This window comes from Monodelphis domestica, chromosome 3 (genome assembly GCF_027887165.1).
Source record: "Monodelphis domestica isolate mMonDom1 chromosome 3, mMonDom1.pri, whole genome shotgun sequence".
Classification (NCBI taxonomy): Eukaryota; Metazoa; Chordata; class Mammalia; order Didelphimorphia; family Didelphidae; genus Monodelphis; species Monodelphis domestica.
This window is the reverse complement of record NC_077229.1, coordinates 410,354,653-410,374,404: the sequence shown is the minus strand read 5'-3', so window position 1 is coordinate 410,374,404 and position 19,752 is coordinate 410,354,653. Positions and strand designations below refer to the sequence as shown.

Genomic DNA, 19,752 nt, shown 5'->3' with positions numbered 1-19,752 from the left:
CACCATCATATACCACATTGAGGGATGTCCTTTTAATTTCCAATTATTTGCCACCACAAAAAGAGCATCTATGAATGTTTCTGTACAAATATGTCCTTTTCCACTTTTGAAAGTGATGATTTCTTAAGAAGATACATCTTGTGGAAGAATGTAGGACTGATGTTGACAATGATTATTCTTACATTTTTAGAAAAGTGCCCTAACAAGATATGCCTTCATTCCTCCTACTCCTCACTCCCTGGACTTTCTCTCCTGTATCACAGAAGTCCACTCCACCTTTGTCTCTTAACACAGGAAGTACATTAAATCCTGCAAAGCTTTCCTTTGACTGCTACTCCTCCCAGAACCTACATTTTAAGGAATACGTGGAAGCCAGCCCTATCTTCATTTTTTCACTCTTGCCTTTCTGGATTTTTCTATCATGAACTCTGCAAGTGCAAGGGACCTCTACACTTTTCAGCTTTCTTTTATGTTCTATCTTCCCCTTAATTTGTCCTGAGGGGCAGTGAATGTCTTTCTTCTTGTTTACATTTGGATATCCAGAGTTTACCACAGAGCGTGGCACATCCTAAGTATTCAATAAATGATTGTTGATTTGATGGGTAAGAGGATTTACAAGAAGCAGGAAGCCTAGTTATAATGGAAGAAACTATAATGGCCAAGCTTTAGTTAAGGAAGGCCCATATATTTCTTGGATTCTATATAGATCTCAATGGTAGAGTTACACTAAAATTCTAATTGTCATCTTCCATGGAACCTGTGAGACAGTGTTTCCAAGCCTTCCTGGCTGCCCTGATTTACTTTGCTTCACCATCTCATCCTATCAACCTTGTTGAAAGGAGTCTGCTAAAGATGGGGTCAGTTCAATCTGTGAATGAACTCAATTCTGATTGTCCAGAAGAGAATTACATTAACAAAGCATTGACTGAGGGTGTGCTAGAGCTTAATCTGGTAGAGAAAAAGAATATTCCTCTTCTTCTACTTCTGGCTAAACCTGACCCCATCAATACTGAACTTACTTTTCCCCCTTGCTATTCTCTACTTTTTCAATTTCTCCACTTTCTCCTCTTCCTTCCTGCCCTCCATCATTTACCAGCTAGAAGCTGGTTCTTGGTGGACTGAAAAAAAATCAAATGAGAATAAGATCTATTTTAGACTCTATTGGACTAAGAATTCAGGGGAGGAGGAGGACAGATAGAGAGGACAGAGTTAGGGAAAGGGAAGATGTTAAGGATAGGAAAGAAGAATCATAGAATGTCAGAGGTAGAAGGACCCTAGGGATCATCTAGGCCATCTCCTTATTTTAGAGATGAGGAGACTCCAGAGAAGTGTGAATGACTTGCCCAATGTCATTTAGTTAGTAGTAAGTGCCAAGGCAAGTACTCAAACCTATCTCCTGACTGATGTTGTTTCTACCATACTCCATACTAGCCCTTTAAGTGCTCTCAGCAGAGAAATTAAATATAGCCAAAGTGCTCATATCAGAGCTCAGGATGTGGGATTTGAAAATTAAGATGGACAATTTGCATATGCAGGCCTTCATAGATTATTAGCTGCCTTTACTATGTAACTGTGGGGTCCAGATCCTTCAACATAGCAAGCATTTATATTGCTCTAAGGCAGCTTTGGTGAAGTATTGTCACATGTGCTGGGTCAGCATGGGGGGAACTACCCCATTTGCCCTCTTCCCAGCATCCAAGGACATTTTTTGCATGCTCTGTCCAGTCACTCAAAGTGATTACTTCCTTCCTCCATTTTCTGGGGAATTGTGGCCTGGTGAGGGTTTCCAGGCAGCTTGAAGTTGTATGGGGAAAGAAAGAAAGAAAGAAAGAAAGAAAGAAAGAAAGAAAGAAAGAAAGAAAGAAAGAAAGAAAGAAAGAAAGAAAGAAAGAAAGAAAGAAAGAAAGAAAGAAAGAAAGAAAGAAAGAAAGAAAGAAAGAAAGAAAGAAAGAAAGAAAGAAAGAAAGGAAGGAAGGAAGGAAGGAAGGAAGGAAGGAAGGAAGGAAGGAAGGAAGGAAGGAAGGAAGGAAGGAAGGAAGGAAGGAAGGGAGGGAGGGAGGGAGGAAGGGAGAGAGAAAGAAAGAAAGAAAGGAAGGAAGGAAGGAAGGAAGGAAGGAAGGAAGGAAAATTCCTTTTCCCAAGAAGCTGACAATTTTGTTGCTAGGCGGGAAAAATAAATTTTCAAATGTCATGGGCTTTCTATTCCTTCAGATTGAGTAGAAAGATAACCCAAAGAAATGACAGAATAAACAGATCATGAATATTCTACTTGATAGCTCCAGGTCAATCTTAAGTTTTCAGTCTCTCACTATGTACTACAAATTTCTTTTTATTTTCATATATTATAAGGTCTCTTGCATTTTAAAAGTGTCCTTATTTGGCCATTGTCCCTCTTTCTTATTTACAGTGCACAGTGCAACTCCTAGAAAAAATTTGCCTATGGTTGTTGCCTCTATTTCTTTTTCTTTCATTCACTTTAAAATCCCTTGTAATCTAATTCTATACTCATGAGTTAGCTGAAGCTGCTGTCTTTAAAGTCACTAATGATGTCTTAATTTTCAAATCTGTTATATTTTTCACTTAATCTTCATCCTTCTTAACCTTTTGGAGCATTTGATATGAATTCTAACCTTTTTCTCCTCAATATTATCTTCTTTAGAATTCCTTAACACTATCTTCTTTTTGTTCTTCTACTTTTCTGACTATTACTTCTCAATTTCCTTGACAAAATTATCATTCAGATTTTATCCCAAATTATGTGTGCACCCCAAAGCTCTTTTATCTCTTTAAATTCTCTCACTTGTTACCATTAGTTCTCAGGGATTTAATTTTCATATCTCTGTAGAATACTCCAAATATTTTATATCCAGCTTGGGGTCACCCAAGTTCAAGATCCATGTCACCTACAGATTATTGGATCTTTCCAACTGGATGTTCTGTTGACATTTCAAACTCAACATGTCCAATGCAGAATTTATTCTTTTTCTTTTCAAATCTAACCCTCTCCTGAACTTCCTAGTTACTATCAAGGGTATTGCCATCTTTCTAGACACTCAGGTTTTTAGCCTTAATCATTCTCAATTCTCTTATCCTCACCACACATATCCACTCACTTGCTAAGTTTTATTGATTCTGCTTCTAGAACATAATTCATCTTTGTCCCTTTCTCTCCACTCTCAGGATCTCTGAATTCAGGACTTGATTACTTCTTACCAGGATCGCTGCAGTAATTTTCTAATTGGCCTCTCTGCTACTGGCCCCTTCCACACAGCTGCCAAAGTAATATTCCTGTCTGGTCTGATCAGATCACTCCTCTTGTTAAATAATGTCATTGGCTCCCTATTTCTTCTAGAATCCAATAAAGTCCCTCTCAAGGAATTTATAATCATTTGCTCCTTGACTTTGCCTTATCTTTCTTCTTCCCATGTTCTATGGGCCAGGCAAATTGGCCTTCTGGCTATTCTTTGCATATACCATTCCAACTCCTACTTCTTTGACTTTGAATAAACTGTACCTAATTCTTGAAATTCTTTCACTCCTAATCACTGTCCAATAGACTCCTCAGTCTCCTTAAAATCTCAATTTTAAAACCACCTTCAATGTAGCAAATTAGCTTACTTGATAGAAAATTGGCCCTGGAGTCATGAAAACCTATGTTCAAATCTAGCCCCAAATTCTTATGATTTGTGCAACTTTGGACAAATAGTGATATCAACCATTTCTCACAGAGAATTTGAAAAAATACTGATGGTTAATTGTAAAGAGGACATTAGTTTTGAATTGTCATGTACTAGATTTGTTTTTCTTGGCCTTAAAGGAAAGAAAAAAAGCTGTGGGGAAAAATGAGAAAGACAGATTTTCGTTCAACATAAGGACTCTTCCTACGCACTGGCAAATGTCTACTTATTAGGTTGTTTGGGGAAAATAATGTCTGCACATGTACTTTTAAGTTTAATCTAAATTATTAACACTTCCTTAAATCTAGACACTTAACAAAACTAAAAAATCAACTAAGAAAATAAAGTTTTTATTTGTGGTGATTGCCAACTTCTGAGAAATAAGTGCTTACATTGAACATTTAATAGTTGCTTTTCAGAGCTGGCTCCAGCACATCAATTATATAAAAACTTCCTATCCGAACTGTGACTATCTTTCTCCTGGGCTGGTGAATTCTCCATTTCAGCAGTGTGATAGACATTTTATTTCATTTTGATATAATGCCATTATTTAAAATTAAAGATGTCTAAAGAAAACTTAGTTTTCCACCTCCTTCACTACCCTCTAACAAATGCATACAAAATCACCTTCTGATGTTTTTTATACCCATAAATAGTAGCATTCCTTTATACCATTCATTTGGCAATGCCATTTACTAAAATTTATCTTATTTGAATATGATTTATCTTCCTAATTAGCTCCCTGAAAGTTAGGATCCTAGAATCTTAGATAGATGGTACTTCAAAGGTCTTTTAGTCCAAGAACATTTGACTACAAATCCTTTCTTTTGATGTTCCTCAAAATATTCAACCTTTGCTTGGAGACACTGAGAATAGAAAAACATACTACTTCCAAAGGCAGCCCATTCCACTTTTGTATTGTTTTAATGGTTAGATTGTCTTATTCTCCTTTCTTCTTTCTTCCTCTTCTGCCAACTTGTATGAGCTCAATAAAGATTTCCTGATTGATTGATTGATTGATTAAGACAGGTCATTAGGATCCACTGCTGTGAACTGTCTCCAGCTGCTTTGAACAGATTGAGTAGGTTCAATTTGTCTTGAATGAACATGGTAGCTGGAGAAATAAGAAATGAGAAATAAGATAGACATGGCTGGGAGGTTGGCTCTGTTCATGCTGTGCCATCAGAAATGGTAAAGTAAAATATAGTCACTTCAGGGATAAGTGGACCATTTACACAGATGGACTGTATTTTATTAATTGTACAGCATTGGATGACCATAGAAGGAATGAGTTTGAATATTCACAAATTCACCACTGCCTCTTTGGTATTTGTGGTTGTATGTACTCAAAATGAAGTGGAATAGTGGCAAATGGCCATTAAATTTCATCTTCATAAAGAGGTAAAGTGAATTTTTCAGGCCACAAATCTATCTATCTATCTATCATATATCTATCTATCTATTGGTAGATATACTTTATATATCTTTAACTATAATATTTTAAACCCTTTCTTTTTTTTTTGAAAATTTTATTTAAATAAATAAGTCAATTTACAATATTTTTCCTTGGTCACAAGAATCATGTTCTTTCCCTCCCTCCCCTCCTGTAGCTGATGTGCAATTCCACTCTTAATCCCTTACTTTTTGTCTTAGTAATAACTCTAAGACTGAAGGGCAAGGGCTAGGCAAACAAGGTTACATGACTTACCCAGGGTCACACAGCTAGGATATATTTGAGGCCATATTTGAACTCATGTCTTCTGACTCCAGACCTGGCATTCTTTCCATTGAGCCACTTATTTGCACCAAAAGTATATATTTCTTGCTCAAATGCCATTTGCCATTTTCTCCATGGAATGACCAAATTAGTCAGATAATTTTGAAGTCATTGAGTTTTTGAAGTATTCTCCAAGCTCACCACAATTGTTCTTTTAACCTCTCTTGGCTTCAGTCTTTTTTTTCTTCAATAAAATAAAGGAGTGGGATTAGATTGCCTCTAAGGTCTCTCACAGATCAAATATATAATCCTATAATGCTTATTGCACTTAATGTCTAACACTAATTTTGATACTTCGTTATATATTATAGCACTATTTTGTAATTTTCAATGTGTTTATGTTTTTTAAATTCCATTATAAGCAGAGTTAGGTTCATGTTTGGGTTTGTTTTTTAATACATTAAAGAGGAAGTCATATTGTAAATGTTCAGTACACATACATTAAATTATTTGAACTGCCCACATATGATCTATGCTTATTGATAATAAAAAATTTTATGTTTGGGGAAAAAGTGAATTAAAGGATAGATTTTTAAAAAAAGCAAAAGGTAATCAATAAAAATATTAAAAATGCCCAGAGGAAAACAAAAAGAATTTCAGAAAGTCACACAAGCAAGGCAATTCTCTTATTAACTTATTTAGTTTAATATAAACTTTTTTTAAAAATTAAAACCCTTACTTTCCATCTTGGAGTCAATACTGTGTATTGGCTCTAAGGCAGAAGAGTGGTAAGGGCTAGGCAATGGGGGTCAAGTGACTTGCCCAGGATCACACAACTGGGAAGTATCTGAGGTCAAATTTGAACCTAGGACCTCCCGTCTCTAGGCCTACCTCTCAATCCACTGAGCTACCCAGCTGCCCCCTTTAATACGAACTTTTGCATAACAAACTACATAGCAATATACCATAATTATACCATAATTTTATATACAATCTTCCTTTTAGCTCTTTCTTTTTTTTGTTTCTTGTTGGTTATTATTAATTTGAAAATGAGATAAAATACATTCACAAAAGTATACTTTATATAATTTTAATTCATTGAGGTATAAAAGAATATTTTAGAACCTGATACATTTTTGTTAGTCTTATAAAATTGCATAGAACTGTAAAGGGCCTTTGAAGCCACTTGGTAAAACAAATATCTGAGCAAGCATTTCCCCCCTACCATTTCCTTAACAAGTGAACATTCAGCCTTAGCTTAAAGACCTCCATTGAAAAGGCAAACTACTACCTATCTATACTGCTGTTAATGTTAGTTTTTCTCTTATATTGAACAGTAAGAATGTTAAGATCATAGGTTGAGAACTGCAAGTTTTGTTTTTCATTTTTGAAGGTTCATACAAATTCATAGAAAGTGAAGTAAATAGAATTAGAAAAACAATATACACAATAACTGCAACAATGTGATTGTGAAAAAGAAACCTACCAAAACTCAATGCAATTTGAGTTAATGATCAAACTTAGCCCTGAAAAAGAAATGGAAAAAGTACTTCTCTCCCTTTTTCCCCCAGATTATGTTGATACAATTTTTAATAATTGCCGTCTGATATTTTGTGATCCATGTTCCCTCCTTCTTATCCCACCTACTGCAAGTATTTTAAAAGCCATTTAGTCATTTTATAAGAGAAAAACTGAAGCCCAAAAGGCTGTGCCTTGTGCAAGGTCATAGAGGGAAATGAACTCAGATCTTCTGATTTTAAAGACAGTGACATTTCTTTTGTTTCCTTGTTTTTCAAGGTAGCAATATGATTTTCTGAAGCTTTCATTCATTATCCCTTGTTCCAGACTTTGAAATCAAGCAACACAAGTCTAATTTATTTTCTCTATGACAATCATTCAAATACTTGAAGTCAATTATTGAGCCCTCTCTAAGTCTTCATATAATATTTTGATCTTTGCTCTCATCAACAAGAATGTATCCTTCAGTGATGCAGATCAAAACTCATCCATGCTTTGTTACTTCCTGTGACTCTTGACTATGTCCTTTTATAAATCTTACATGAAGATCTATCTTCTCAATGCTATTGGGGTTCATCTTTATATCTTTTGAAATTTCATGGATATCAGTGGAATAAATGGACAGTCCATTCATTATCCCTCACTTTTGCTACATGACTAGTCCACTTCTTTTTCTGGTCAAATATACCTCTTTTTATATACTTTTTATGTCACATCTGAGAAATTCTTTGTTGGTACTATATTATAGTCTCCTCATACCAATCACCATGTACTTCTTCATTGACCTTTGGGTATAGTGACTGATAGAAAACCTCCAAAATGAGATCTAAAGAACCTCCAAAGAGCTTAAGAAGAAGAAAAAAACAAAACAAATAACAACAAAACAAATTGATATAGAATTCCTGTTGCCCAGGATGCAATACTTAGTTGGATGATTAACTATTAATGATATTCTATTATTAAAGATATTTTGACCAGATATGGTGAACTGGGACCAAAATTTAACAAGAGGACAAAGAACAAGCTGGGTTGATTTACAAACTTGTACAGTAATTTTAATGACCTCAGATTTCCTCCTGAAAAAAAACAGCAACAACAAAACTCTTCTGTTTAATATCAATACCTTTCCAGCTGTATACCTTTCAGCTGGAGGATATAATAGACTGAACAATTGTTCACTACTTCAAGATGGTTGAATGTTTCAACTTCCTTCAATAGATCTTCCTGTGATTTTGGTTTCATATCCTTTTTTTTTTAACTAGAATTTTTTTTAAATTTTCTTTAGTCAATTTAGAACATCATTCCTTGGTTACAAGAATCATATTCTATCCCTTCCTCCCCAACCCAACCCTTCCCATAGCCCACCCACAATTCCACTAGGTATTAACATGTGTCCTTGATCAGAACCTATTTTCATGTTGTTGATGTTTGCATTAGGATGTTCATTTAGAGTCTACATCCACAATCATATCCCCCGTGTAGTCAAGGAGTTGTTTTTCTTCAGTGTTTCTACTCCCACATTTCTTCCTCTGAATGCAGATAGTGTTCTTTCTCATAGATCCCTCTAAGTTGTTCAGGATCACTGCATTGCCACTAATATAGAAGTTCATTACATTCAATTGTACCACAGTTTCTGTGTACAATGTTCTCCTGGTTCTGCTCCTTTCACTCTGCATCAGTTCCTGGAGGTTGGTCTAGTTCACATGGAATTCCTCCAGTTTCTTATTCCTTTGAACACAATAGTATTCCATCATCAACATATAACACAATGTGTTTAGCCATTCCCCAATTGAAGGGCATCCCCTCATTTTCCAATTTTTTGCCACCACAAATAGTGCAGCTTTGAATATTCTCATACAAGTCTTTTTCCTTATTGTCTCTTTGGGGTACAAACCCAGCAGTGCTATGGCTGGATCAAAGAGCAGATACTCTTTTAGCGCCCTTTGGGCATAGTTCCAAATTGCCCTCCAGAATGGTTGGATCAATTCACAACTTCACCAGCAATGAATTAATGTCCAGACTTTGCCACATCCCCTCCAGCATTCACTTCTTTCCACTGCTGTCATGTTAGCCAATCTGCTAGGTGTGAGGTGATATCTCAGAGTTGTTTTGATTTGCATCTCTTTGATTATAACAGATGTAGAGCACTTTTTCATGTGCTTATTGATGTTTTTGATTTCTTTAACTGAAAATTGCCTATTCATGTGCCTTGCCCATTTATCAATTGGAGAATGGCTTGATTTTTTTTGTACAATTGATTTAGCTCTTTATACATTTGAGTAATTAGACCTTTGTCAGAGGTTTTTGTTATGAAGATTTTTTTCCCCAATTTGTTGCTTCTCTTCTAATTTTGGTTACATTGGTTTTGTTTGTACAAAACCTTTTTAATTTAATGTAATCAAAATTATTTATTTTACATTTTGTGATTTTTTTTAACTCTTGCTTGGTTTTGAAATCTTTCCTTTCCCAAAGATTTGACATGTACACTATTCTGTGTTCCCCTAATTTACTTATAGTTTCCTTCTTTATATTGAAGTCATTCACCCATTCTGAGTTTATCTTGGTATAGGGTGTGAGATATTGATCCAAACCTAATCTCTCCCATACTGTCTTCCAATTTTCCCAGCATTTTTTGTCAAATAATGGATTTTGGTCCCAAAAGCTGGGATCTTTGGGCTTATCATATACTGTCTTACTGAGGTCACTTACCCCAAGTCTATTCCACTGATCCTCCTTTCTATCTCTTAGCCAGTACCATATTGTTTTGATGACCAATGCTTTATAGTATAGTTTGAGATCTGGTACTGCGAGGCCCCCTTCCTTCGTTTTTTTTTTTTCATTATTTCCCTGGATATCCTTGATCATTTGTTCTTCCAAATGAACTTTTTCATGTTTTTTTTTCTAATTAAGTAAAAAAGTTTTTTGGTAGTTGATGGGTATGGCACTAAATAAGTAAATAAGTTCAGATAGGATGGTCATTTTTATCATCTTAGTTCGTCCTACCCATGAGCAGTTAATGCTTTTCCAATTGTTTAGATCTAGTTTTAATTGTGTGGAGAGTGTTTTAGAGTTGTGTTCATACAGTTCCTGTGTTTGTCTCAGCAGATAGATTCCCAAGTATTTTATATTGTCTGGGGTGATTTTAAATGGAATTTCTCTTTCTAATTCTTGCTGCTGAGATGTATTGAAAATATATAGAAATGCTGATGACTTATGTGGGTTTATTTTGTGTCCTGAAACTTTGTTAAAGTTGTTGATTATTTCCACTAGCTTTTTAGTTGATTCTCTAGGATTCTTTAAGTAGACTATTATATCATCCACAAAGATTGATAGCTTGGTCTCCTCATTGCCAATTTTAATACCTTACATTTCTTTTTTTTCTCTAATTGCTACTGCTAGTGTTTCTAGTACAATGTTAAATAATAGAGGTGATAATGGGCATCCTTCTTTCACTCCTGCTCTTATTGGGAATGCATCTAGTTTATCCCCATTGCAGATGATGTTTGCTAATGGTTTTTGAGAAATAGTTTACTATTTTTAGAAAAGGACCTTTTATTCCTATACTTTCTGGTGTTTTCAATAGGAATGAGTGTTGTATTTTGTCAAAGGCTTTTTCTGCATCTATTGAGATAATCATGTGATTTTTGTTGGTTTGCTTGTTGATATGGCCAATTATGTAGATATGGTTTCATATTCTTTTACAATTCTCTTTCCCCCTCCCTTTTGCTACATTAGAGTTTGTTAATGTTGTTCCTAAAATGTGGTGCCAATAGTTGAGTGCAATTTTCTGCCAATCAATCAGCCAACCAATCAATCATCAAATCTTTATTGATGAAATGCCTATTGTTATGTCCCAGGAATTCTAGAAGTTACTTAGAAAAGAATATATGGGAATTATGCCCTCCTTCATTCTTGGCACTTTTCTTGAAGTAATGTAAGCTAAGCTCTAATTACCATTTTTGGCTGCCATATCATACTGCTGACTCATAGTAGAAATTGAAAGTCTTTTTTTCCACATTAAATTTTTCCAAGTCATATATCTTCTATCATCTACTTATGTGGTTTAAATAAATTAAATTGTAAGCTTTAAATTTATCCTCACTTTATTAGATTCAATCCATTATTTTATTATATTGAGATGTTTTGGGTGATCCTCATCCAATGTGTTAATCATATCTCTCAGTTTCTTGTCATTCTGATATTTGGAAGACATGACATCTATTCTTTATACAAGCAACTGATAAAAAAAATTCTACTAGATGTATTCCTCTCTATCGACATTACCCCATTAATGAACACTATTTCAATCTAGTTCCATGTAATTGAACTGCTTAGCTAGCCTGAAACTCAAAGATATGGTGAAAGTTTTTGTCAAATGCCCTGGTAAAATCCAGGTATGACATGTTTGTAACATTCCTCTGATTTATCAGTCTAATAACTTTGTCAGAAAAGTAAATTGAATTAGATCTGTCATGATTTGTTCTTAATGTTCACATTCTTTCTTGTATCAGTGATTGCTTCCTTTTCTAAGTGCTCACAAAGCATCCCTTTAATAATGAATTCTAGACATGCTTCCATCTTTTGACACAGAAGTGATGGACTAGAGGTACAAAATGAGAAATACATTTTCAGGCACAGCCAATGTTTGTAGATTGGTTTTGCATGGCCATGTATTTGTTAGAAGAGAGGGCTTGGGGACAGGTTATAGTGATAGTGATATTAAAAATAAAAAAAAGGAGGAAAAGAAATGAATGCCAATATATCATTTAAAAAAATGCACAGAAGATAACAGAAAGAAGATAAGAAAGGGACATAGACAATCAGGGAATTATTAGACCTACCATGTTACATTCAAAATATATTTAAAAAAACAAGTTGCATGTTGAGGGGATTCATGGTTACATATTCAGTACTATTTTTTTCCTGTTTTTCTTTGTATAAGAAAATGTTTACATTTATTACTGTTTTTCAAACCTTAATGGAAAATTTGAATTTTAATAGAAGACTCTTCTTGAACTTTCTTGGTAATTGAGATGAGGCTCAATTATTCATCATTTGAAGATTCAGGATATTCTGTTTCAAAAATTGGAACATTTGCCTGCATTTAATTCTACTGAATATTTCCCATTTTATACCATTTGTTTAATATTATTAATAGTGGTTTTCATTTACAAATTCTTTCAGTACTCTAGTATGTAATTTGCTTGGACTAGTTGATGAATTTACTGAGGTTAACTTGGCATTTCCTATCATTTTTTTTTTACCCTGGATTTAGATTCCCTGTTTGACCATTTTTGAAAGCATTTAAGTTCTCCTGAGTCAGTTTCCCCTATATAAACTTGAACCATGGAATCCTAACGATTCCCTTTTTTGAACTCTCTTCTCTGCTTTCCATCAAATAAATATTTTACTGATGCCTTTTATTTCATACGTTACAATAATATCCTAATATACTACCCAGTCTCCATAATTGAATCTTCCTTTGTAAGGAACTACAGAAAAGCAGTTAAGTAAAAAAAAAAAAACAATTAAAAATACCAAATAACATCTTTCAGGCAATATATGCATTTAGCAGTTAGTATTTTATTCCTCACCTTTTATATAGGAAGGAAATATATTTCATCATCCATTTTCAGGAACTGAGATTACTTATTGCAATTAGTCAGTATTCACCTGTCTTTAAGTATTATTTCATTTACATTATTATACTAATTATGATTATCATCCTCCTGGTTCTACTTTTTTCACTCTGCAGAAATTCATACCTATCCTTCTATAATTCTATGAATTCATCATATTTATCTTCTCTTACTGTGCAATTATATTCCATTACACTAATAGGTCATAGTTTGTTTAGTAATTCCCCATTCAATGAATACTCATCTCTTTTCTAAATTTTTGCTTCCCCTCAAAAATATTGTCATTAATATTTCGATGCATAAGAGGTCTTTTGGTATTTGACCTCCTTGAGATACATTACTAATAGTGAGATTATTGGGTCAAATGTTATGAAATGTTTAGTGAACTTGTTAGAATTATTCCAAATTGTTTTCCAAGACACTTGGACCCAATTCACAGCTTCACAGAAATGGATTGGTGTTCCTGTCTTCCTGCAGCCCTTCCAACATGGACTATTTCTGTCTTTTATCAACTTTGACAGTTTGATAGGTTCATATCTGCTTCCTTGAAATTTAGAATGAGTGTCTGACTAGCCTTGGAATTAAAATTCTTATCTGTCATAAACTTTAAGATGATGCCACCATTACTTTCCTCTATTTCTACTTCTACACCCAGTCTCTCTTTTTAGATTATAAGCTCCTTAAGGACAGTTGCCCTACCCTCTTTTGACTCAGACAGTCATTCTCTTCCATACCTGAGAGAGTACCAGGCACACCTTAGTTGTTTTAAAATCATTTTTACTGCCAAATGATAACTTGGTTTTAAATGAGGAACTTTTTAAAGGCAATATACAGAAGACAATGAATAAATAAATAATGAAAAAGTGGTTCCAAGTATGTTGTCTTTGGCTCATTGCTCCTTAAAATGTAGCTCAGAAATGGGGGCTGAAAAGCCCTGGGAAGCAGGAATGTGCTGATCGGGACTCTTCATCACCAATAGGATGCTAGTTTATGTTGCTAATAACAATAAGCCATTACCTTCTGATGGCTGCTTGCCTCAAATGGTCTGGGTAAAATGTCTGTTTTTCAGTTCTTAGTATAGGAGTGGGGGGAGGTGGCTGAATGTCTGAGCAAGTGAAGAGCTTTCTTCTTCTGGAAGATTTCTGTGATTATCTCTACCTGACTGATCACTCCTTTACTCTGAATCTTATCAGCATTTATTTGGGTCCTAGATTTATGCATCTTATACTTGCATATCCTATTTATCACTACTTGTTGATAGGTTACTTGGTGGGTTTTCTTAAGCTGCTTTCCAACAGTATGTTTTGTTTCTGCACCTGGATTTTAGATGAAAGAAACTGTCTTTTATATTTTTCCAGTTTCTTACCACTTCCCCCAGTAGGGCTTTGCAAATGGAGCCTGACTTATTTTTGCCTCATAGGGCCATGCCTGACCTTACCCAAAGTGGCTGTCCTGTAGGCAAGTCCATACAGAAAAGAAAGCACTAATCAGAATAGGGCTATTCTGTCTCCAAATTTCCCCTTAGTCCTTTTTATTCGGCAGCCAGATTTCTTGATTGTCTCTCTATCTCTCCCTGAAGTGTTGTGAGACAAACATTAGAGCCAATTATTTGAAGCAAGCAGCACTGTGCATTTGGGTGATTATTACTAAGCTACAAAACATTCCCCACCCCCTAGAGGTGGTCCTGCAAGGTCAGTGCCCAGGCAGCAGTGCCCCACTCCTGCCAACCACCACCACTGTGCCTCTCCCTGCTCTAAAGGTGAGGACCTTCAACCCCCACAGCTGTCAATCCTACATCTTCTAGCAACAGTAATTTAAAATCACCAAAAGACAACAATAATAAGCCCTTAAAATAGAATTGTTTGGTCTATGGTGGCTAAGGGCTGGTTTTCTAAAAATAAAGTTGCCTCTGCTCCCACCATCATCCATTTTCTGCCAGGGTATAATTAAAGTCCATATCTGAAATTCTTATTGAGCAGAGAAGTCCCATGAGTGATTGGCATCTGGCATCTGAAAATATTCTGCAAAGAACAGTGTTCTCAGTGGCACATCTGACAGGCTTGGCTTGCTTTCAATGCTCCTGGCTTCTCAATGAGTGGCAAGCCAATGGATGAACAGGAAGATTACTTCAGCCCAATATCAATCAATCACTTGGTTTTTCCATCAATGACTTGTTATAGTTTCTCATGCCCACCTTCACTTACCCCAAAATGACACTTGATATGAGGGAGTAATAGGTAAAATTAAGCCCTGCTAATTGGAACCCTCTTTACCAGCTTCAGCAAAGAAAGATCTGGCTAGGTTGGGAAAATATAACTTCCTGGTACTATAGCCCTACTCTCCTTCTGGCCCAAACACTTAGATTTTAGAAAGGAATTCCACCCAATTAAAGGTCTTTCATTTCAACTTGTGATTTGTGGTTCTGGCTGGAAGGGATAATTTAGTAGTAGATAAGGGAGGGGAGAAAGCCTTTCCCCTTTTGGTGTTTATCAAGCTCTTACCATTTGCATGAAAACTAGACAATATGTGATTACACATTGGGTACTCCTGATAGCATCTAAAATAAGGGTACATTGGACAATGAGTGGTATTCTAACCCCCTCTCCTCCCCACTGCAGAATAAAATAGTTCTCTAATCATATGAATATGCAATGAAATGAAAGCACCAATCCTTTCCCAAAAGGGTTTATGATTTTAAGTAGACTTGTGCTAACCTCTTATCATAATTGTAATTAGAAAGAACAGGCCAGTTTCCTGCTGTTCTTGCTCACATTTGACATGTGAACAGTATGAGGTTAGATGCCTGAGTTGAATTTTTGATTTGCACCCGTTTCGAATTGTCGTTTGCTATTTGGCAAGTCAAGACACCCTATGAACTAATGGAAGTTCTCTCAGCTGAAAACAAGTGTATTATCTCTTTACATTTGCTGAAGCTAGCCAGTATTTCATCATTCCATTGTGCAATGTTGTTATGTTGTGTAATGTAATAGAGTGACATGACACAGGAGCACCAGATTCATCAGAATTATGAACACGGGAAAGGGACATTGATAAATGTTTTAAGATGTATGGGATTCAGATAGCACGATGCACAATGAGTTTTTGCAATTGATTAAACCCATTTCCTGGGTGCTATCTCATCATTACACATCAGGATAGGGAAGCAAGAGGGCATACTCTATGGTGGAAAAGGAGTATAGAAGCCTTTGAAGGAGAGCAGAAAGTGGAGATTGTTGGCAATTGAATTTTTTGTCATGCAAATAAATATCAAAATTCACTGACCAGAATGTGATCTACCTTTCAATCATGTTTTCCCCTCTCTCCTGAAATGTGAAACGTTTTTAAGATATTATTAATATTAATCTCTTCTATGTGTACAGATGATACTGCTTCTACCTCTATAAGTAAACTCAGTTTTTGAGACTGGAATTTGTCAATCTGTGGTAGGGAATATTACATGGTCACAACAAAATGAATGAATTCTACTCTTAGGGAAAGGACACCACAGATGAGGAAAATCTGTTGATAAAAGAAAAGGGAAGTATTAATAGATTTTGACTAAAGACGGACGAAAGGGTGAGATGGCCAAAATGGACACTGATTTAAGTGAAAAAAGAAAAAAATGACTTCATGTAACCATTGCCTTTGAAGATGATGGTGACTTTACTGAACTGAATTACTAATCTCATTTTCATAGCATGTTTTTTTTTTTCTTCAGAGTCTAGAACATATCTCACTTATCCTTACAACAACTTCACTGACAGAATAGTCAAGCAGAGTATATAACATATTTAGCTGCTTAATGGTAGAATTAGAGTTTGGGAACTAAGCCTTGAGATTCTGATTACAAAGAACTATTTGTGACATTCTACTGCCTTTCCCCATCGTAACAGCAATAACTAATGCAATATTTTCTCATATAACTGCACCGTAAGCCAAAGCCTTAGTTGACAGGTAAACAATACTCATTTTACGTAGCCAAGTCCCACTTGTACCACTCATGCATATGCTCATAAAAATAATGCCATATATTAAGGATTTAATAAAGCAATATTAGTAATGCAAGGATGAGTTGAATACCAAGATCAAGAGAGATGACAATGGTACCTCTTACTGAAGACATTCAGTCTCTTTTAAGTAAACGAACAGATGGAATTCTCCCCAGAGAGACTCCTTACTGAAAAAGCACAGATCTGCCCCTTTATTTATTTTTTAGTTGTTGTTGTTTAGTCATTTTACTTGTGTCTGACTCTCTATGATACCATTTGGGATTTTCTTGGCAGAGATACTGGAGTGGTTTGCCATTTCCTTCTCAGGCTCATTTTACAGAAGAAGAACTAAGACAGTGTTATGTGACTTTTTCAGGATCACATAAATAGTAAGTGTCTGAGGCCAGATTTGAACTCATGAAGATGAGAGTTCCTGATTCCCAGCCCTTTATAGTTAATGATTAATTATATCAGCAGGAATAATATTCACAGCATTCATATGATTCCAGAACCTAGAGAGACAGTCAAGTCATAATATATCCCCCTAATAGTGAAAATCTTCTGTTTTAAAATATTGGGGTGTTCAGCCGCAGTGACATGTGAATTACGTAAGGTTTTCTGTATCTGAACAATTCAGAAGTTGAGAAGACGATTATTTGTAATAGCTAAACATCTAGTCTACCATGAATTAAATGAATCAAGCAATCTTCACTAGTATTTTATTTATTTAGAGTGTCTGATGTATCTAAACAGAAGGGACTTTAGGAACCAGCTAGTCTAACACATAGATTTTATAAATGAAAAAACCTCACCCCCACCCCCACCTTTCATTGTGTGACACTGACTTCCTCACTATTCCTCAAACAAGACAGATGCTATTGTTAGCTCTGGGAATTTTTCCTCATTGTCCCCTCAAGCCTGGAATGCTCTTTCTCCTCATCTCCACCTTCGGGCTTCCATATTATCCCAGCTCAACTGTACAGGAAGCTGGTTCCATTCCCTCTTAATTCTAGTCCTTTTCCTCTGCTGGTCGTTTTCCATTTATCTTGTATGTAGTTTATTTGCACATAATTGTTTCCTTGCCCTCCATTGGAGCTCCTTCAGGATGTAAGAGTTAAAATGGTTGGTAGATATAAACTGTAGTGATTAAAATAGTGGAAGATATAAATTGTAGTAGATATAAGAGTGGGTAAGTTGTGACCGCAGAAATTATGTTTTCACTACAGTGTCTTGTTTCAAATCAAATATAAGGTGGTCGCCATGGAAATATTCCCAATTATGAATATACCCAAGTCAACTGGGTTTTATAGAGAATTTAATTAATAATACAATGAGGAATTAAAGAAAGAGAGAAAGAGAGAAAAAGGAAATAATGAGAAAAGGGTAAGCTGGCCCTGGCCAGTCCTGGCCAATCCAGGCCTAAACCCTAAGAGAAAAGATCAGTCAGTCCTTAATCACTCACCACAAGATCTGTCCAAGCAAGGATTCTAGTGATACCAGGCCAGCATCATCTCAGTTGCTTTCACTAGCTCAATCCTCAATCTGAATGTTTCAGAATGTCCCCCTAGAGAGTCTCGAGAGAGACCCTTCAAGGCAGCCTTTCCCAGATGACTCTTCTTAGAGAGAGCTTTTCATCTCCTTTTAAAGGGCATTTTCTCCTATGTCACCTCCCCTAAGTTCTTCCATCTACCTATCCCAGTAGACATTTTCCAAAGGACAGACCATTCTGAATTCACACCTGAGTAGACTAAACTTTTGAGTAATCCACACCTGAGTAGACTAAAATCTCTGAGTAAGTTCTCACCTCTTTTTTCCTTGTAAGTTCACAAGTTGCCTGATCTTTATAGGTACTTAGCACCCCTTTGTATTAGTTCTAAAAATAGGCATGGCTTAAGTATGGGTTTAAGTACTTTTCATTGTTCAGCAAGGAGTTTTCTCCCCTAAAGCAGGTTTAAGTAGGGGTGGAGTAGAGTTCCTCCCATTTCTGATCTAAGTAGAGTTCACTGCCCAAATGGGGAATGGTCTTAATCCAATCTTATGAAGTAGGGTCTGGGAATTTTTAAGGTTCTCAAGGATAGAGTTTTTTTGCCTCTCTTTGTGTGTCTAATGCTTAGGCCTGAGATATTGTAGTCAATAAATGGTTATTGACTGACTGACCTGACTAAAGTAGGTTAAGTGACTTGCCTAAAGCAAGGAGATTCATTAATAACAAATTTGAGACAAGAAGGCAGATCTCTTGTAAGAAGTCTCAATTAATGATATGAAATTTAATAAGCATAAATGTTGGGTCACCTGTTAAGGATGCTGTAGAAAATACTTGCATAGGGCAGAAGTTTAGACTAGTGCCTAGGTCCATTTCAACTTGAAGGCTAAGAGAAAGGAAAGACCAGTACAAACTATCTTAAATATTAGAGAAAGATTCAACAGAAGGGGCCCTGAGTTAGGTCTTGAAGCACAAACAGGTTTAAAATAAGCAAATAGAAGAAGAAAGAGGCTCAAAGCTCCTACCTGAGCAAAAGCAGAGTGTTGAAAATCATCATGAGATATTTGGGGACATTGAGTATATAAGTCTGTCTGATTGGAGTAAAGAAGCCTTATTGGATGATCAGTGAGAAATACGGTTGGCTAGGAATGATTTTAGGTTCCTAGATTCAAAGCTGACAAGGACTTCGAGATCCATCTAATCCATTTTCCAATTGAGGAAACTGAGACCTGGAGAAGTTATTGTTTTGCCCCAGGTCTCATAAGTAATATAAACCAGATTTCAGATTCATAACTGTTAGGCTAGATCTTGGGAAAGAAACTAAGATGACAGAATAAGCTAGAAGAAGTGAATGGAATGCTGGAAGCAAGAGCAACCTCTTGGAATCTGGAGGTTAGAATCTAGAGAGCCTAACTGCCATCTGGAACTGAATCCTGACTCTGGTACTGAGAGCATCTCTAGGACTCAACTCTGAGCTCCTGAGGACTTCCGGTTTCTTCCAGTGAAGAAACTAGCAAGATCCTGACATCACTCAAACCTGTGACACTGCTGCTACTCTGAAGAAATTGAAAACCAAGAAAGGATTGGCCAGAACTGCTTAATTTACCTTTGAAGAGACTCTGACCTTAGCGGGGTAGATTTGGCCACATCCTGTATCTCACTTGTCTTCTACTCTGATTCTAATCTAGTGACTATTTCTTTCATGAGTTTAGCCTAGGAATTAGATCAG

The 19,752-nt window shown here is 35.8% G+C and overlaps 1 long non-coding RNA gene across 1 annotated transcript; it reads right to left on the bottom strand.

Annotated features, from left to right (window-relative positions):
- Positions 1 to 4,006: 4,006 nt before the first annotated feature.
- Positions 4,007 to 19,365, bottom strand: LOC103100283 (uncharacterized). The gene is made up of 3 exons (XR_463980.2): positions 19,049 to 19,365; positions 5,386 to 5,638; positions 4,007 to 4,791 (listed from the first exon to the last, which is right to left on the bottom strand). It is a non-coding gene; the product is annotated as an uncharacterized LOC103100283 (long non-coding RNA).
- Positions 19,366 to 19,752: the final 387 nt, after the last annotated feature.